Source organism: Hibiscus syriacus, unplaced genomic scaffold (genome assembly GCF_006381635.1).
Source record: "Hibiscus syriacus cultivar Baekdansim isolate YM2019G1 unplaced genomic scaffold, ASM638163v2 tig00111220_pilon, whole genome shotgun sequence".
NCBI classification, from domain to species: domain Eukaryota; kingdom Viridiplantae; phylum Streptophyta; class Magnoliopsida; order Malvales; family Malvaceae; genus Hibiscus; species Hibiscus syriacus.
The window spans coordinates 55,074-59,325 of record NW_024063024.1 but is presented as its reverse complement, the minus strand read 5'-3'; the positions used below and the strand labels follow the sequence as shown (position 1 = coordinate 59,325).

Sequence of the window (4,252 nt, the reverse complement as noted above, 5' to 3'; positions counted from 1 at the left end):
TTTAATTGGGCTTGGGTTTTGATAATTGCTTGGACATATATAATTTTAAAAAATACATATATAACATTATACAAAATTATACAAATATAATTTTAAAAGTTCAGAAGAAGAAGGAAGAAGAAAGAAGAAAGAAAGAAAGAAGAAGAAGAAGAAGAAGACCTGGGGGTTGTTGTTTTATGGAGTTAACGTGCCACGTCAGCAAAAACTGACGAAGGTAACGACAGGGACTATTTTGAAAATGAACTAAAAGTTCAATAACAATATTGCAATTTTTAAAATTTTAGTGACAAAAATGCAATCTCCATAAAAGTTTGAGGATTATTTATATACTTTACCCTTTATTTTATTTGGTTTAAGTTTGTCCCTCGTTTTTTTCTCTCTTTGGTTTGTCTCCCCGCCGTTTCATTCTTTCTCAATCACCGCTCTTTCACTTTCTTCCTTACCTTCCCTTTTTTTTTCTTTCTCTCCTCTTATGCGGCTCTCCATTTCATCATATCATCAATGCCTCATAAACCCTTGAAGAAGAAAACCATTCAGCCAACAACAGTAACATAAAGTTTTCAACTAACGCTTCAGATTCCTCACTTTCTCTCTCAATTTTCCCAAGAAAAAATAACAATGGAGAAATCCCGTTTCTTGGGTTGTTTTCTTTTGGTTCTTCTCTTGTTTGCTTCGTTGGTTTCTTCTCAAACTAGCCCGGACTCTCCGGCCATGGAAAAGCTCAAAGCAAGCTTAAAGATCCCATCTTCCCTTTATTGGTCCGACTCTGATCCTTGCAAATGGGCTCATGTTGGCTGTGAAAACCAGAGGGTGACCAGGATTCAAATTCTCAGTCAAAATGTTGGTGGAACCCTTGCTTCTGATATCAAAGATTTGTCTGAGCTTAAAATCTTTGAAGTTATTAACGACCAAATCAGTGGTCCAATCCAAGCTTTGCTGGTTTAAGCCAATTGCAAGAAGCTTTCTCAACAACAATTTCTCTTCTTTCCCTCCAGATTTCTTTACTGGCTTGGGTTCATTATCTCGTATCTATATCGATAACAACCCTTTCGATCCTTGGGAGATTCCAGAGAGCATAAAGGAAGCAACTACCTTGATAACATTCTCTGCCAACAAGGCTAATATCGAAGGGAGATTTCCAGGTTTGTTTGACTCTGTTACTTTCCCAGGTTTGCAAGAATTGCATGTGGCCATGAACAACCTTGAAGGAGACTTGCCTGCCTGGTTAGCCGGTTCGGGTATTCAGTCTCTGTGGGTTAACGGGCAGAGTTTGACTGGGACAATCGAAGTGATACAAAACATGTCTTCTTCGCAAGAAGTATGGTTGCATGGGAACCAGTTTTCGGGTCCCTTGCCCGATTTTTCGATGTTATCAGGGTTGAAAAAGTTGAGTCTGAGAGATAATCAGTTCACTGGTGTTGTTCCTATGCCTTTGCTTAACTTGAAGACATTACATATAGTGAATTTGACTAATAATGAACTTCAAGGGCCAACCCCCAAGTTTACTGATGGTGTAATTGTAGATATGACTCCTGGTAGTAACAGATTTTTCTTGGATGATCCTGGTGTTGCTTGTGATGATCGTGTTAATATATTGTTGTCTATAATGGAATCAGTTGATTATCCGGAGAATTTCGCCGATAATTGGAAAGGGAATGATCCTTGCGATATCTGGTTGGGTATCTCTTGTGCTCAAGGAAATATTGTGTCTGTTCTCTTTGCAAAAAAAGGGTTTACCGGTATGATTTCGAGTGATTTTGCGAAGCTTAATTCATTGACAACCTTGGATCTTTCTGGTAATAATCTCACCGGGACGATACCGACGGAGCTCACTACATTGCGGAAGCTCACGCGATTAGATGTTTCAAACAACAAGCTGTACGCGAAAATACCATCTTTTGGGCCAAATGTCTCTCTAATGTTTGCCGGTAACCCTGATATTGGAAAAGAAATGGCTCCTACACCAGAAGGTAGGTCCCCTGGTGGATCTCCCAGCAGCAGTAGTTTATCTGGGAATGGTGAAAATATATCGAAAATGGGGACAGTTGTGGGTTCTGTTATCGGTGCAGTTTGTGGCTTGGGTCTTGTTGGTTTGAGTGTCTGTTTGTATGCTAAAAGAGGAAAGCGTGCTGGTAGGGTGCAGAGTCCAACTACTGTGGTCATACATCCTCATCATTCCGGTGACCAAGATGGAGTTAAAATCACTGTTGTCGGATCGAGCATCACTGGTGGAAGTGAAACTTTCAGCCACGTGAGCAGCAGACCGAGTGATGTTCACTTGGTTGAGGCTGGCAGCATGGTGATTTCGATTCAAGTTTCGAGCGAAGTGACAAATAATTTCAGTGAGGAAAATGTATTGGGCAGAGGTGGGTTTGGTACAGTTTACAAAGGGGAATTGCATGATGGGTCGAAGATTGCAGTGAAAAGGATGGAGTCCGGTGTCGTGAGCGATAAAGGTTTGGCTGAGTTTAAGTCCGAGATTGCAGTTCTTACTAAGGTTCGTCACCGCCATTTAGTCACACTTCTTGGATATTGCTTGGATGGAAATGAAAGGCTTCTTGTTTATGAATATATGCCTCAAGGGACTCTTAGTAGGCACCTATTCAACTGGGAGGCTGAAGGATTGAAACCACTTGAATGGACTAGACGACTTACAATTGCCCTTGATGTTGCTCGAGGTGTTGAGTATCTACATGGTCTGGCGCAACAGAGTTTCATTCATCGTGACCTTAAGCCATCTAATATTCTCCTAGGAGACGATATGCGCGCCAAGGTTGCTGATTTTGGCTTGGTTCGTCTTGCTCCTTTGGATGGCAAACAATATATCGAAACAAGACTCGCAGGAACATTTGGGTACTTAACACCAGAGTATCCAGGTAATTTGGCATTTTTCTTGTGTCAACACTAGCTAGAATTCTTTTTAATGAATTTATTTGTGAATTTTCCTGATTTCATTACATAAGCATATAATAAATTTTCTGGCATTGCTTACATTTTTGCAGTTACGGGACGAGTAACCACAAAGGTGGACTCATTCCGGAAGGCCATTGACGCAACCATCGAGCTTGACGAGGAAACACTCGCCAGTGTTAGCACAGGGTCCGAGCTGGCTGGCCACTGTTGTGCAAGGGAGCCCTACCAAAGGCCAGATATGAGTCACGTGGTCAACGTGCTGTCATCACTAGCAAAGCTCTGGAAACCTTCAGAACCTGACTCCGACGACATATACGGTATCGTCCTCGAATTAACTTTACCACAAGCACTTAAAAAGTGGCAAGCGTCCGAAGGGAACATCAATTTGGACGACTCTTCATCATTTCTAGGCAGCACAGACACTACACAGACCAATATACCATGCCGGCCACCCGGGTTTGCAGATTCATTCGCATCAGCAGATGCTCGATGATAGACACAAAGAAACAAGTCAAGTTCTAGTGTCAGTCCATAGTTCTCCGAGATGTTTGTGTTTGTTCATTCCTCCTAAATGTTCATTTTCTCATTGTTGGCTTCGCTTACTTTGGCTATAGTTCGTCGGAGCCGATTTTCTTCTCCCGTTTATTTAATCCATGTAGTTTTAACAACTAAAATTTTTCAAATGTAATCAAGAAAAACCTTATGCTGATGGCTCTTCATTTCAATTCTTGGTAGACTGGCCAAAGCATTTAGTATTGATTGTTTCATGTTAGGAAAACCTTATTATCTGTAGTGATCATCTCTACAACATTATTTTTGGGTTTATTACCTATTTTGGCCTCTCGACTATTGTAAAATTCCCACTTTGGTCCTTTTGCGATACTATTCATTTACTTAAGCCACAATTGTTTCATGTTAGGAAAACCTTATTATCTGTAGTGATCATCTCTACAACATTATTTTTGGGTTTATTACCTATTTTGGCCTCTCGACTATTGTAAAATTCCCACTTTGGTCCTTTTGCGATACTATTCATTTACTTAAGCCACAAGCAGCCAGCTTTTAGGAGGTTTAAATCTTATTCAAACTACCATAAGTTAAATCCATTTTTTTATTGTATAAATGGTAATAAAAGTTGTAACGTGTGTAATAAAACTCTACCTTATGTGCTGAAAAAATATCAATTTACTTTTAATATTTTTAATATAAATGGTAACTAAATCCCAATTTTAATGTGTATTTATTACATTGATTGAAAAAGTATATAAAATATAAATGAAGCCATTTGAAGATTATCATATAAGAGTGCCATGTGTCATAATTCTATTGGCTACAAGAG

The 4,252-nt window shown here is 39.6% G+C and overlaps 1 pseudogene; it reads left to right on the top strand.

The window, feature by feature from the left end:
• Window positions 1–412: 412 nt before the first annotated feature.
• On the top strand, window positions 413–3,593 carry LOC120156463 (annotated as a pseudogene).
• The last annotated feature ends 659 nt before the right edge of the window (window positions 3,594–4,252 follow it).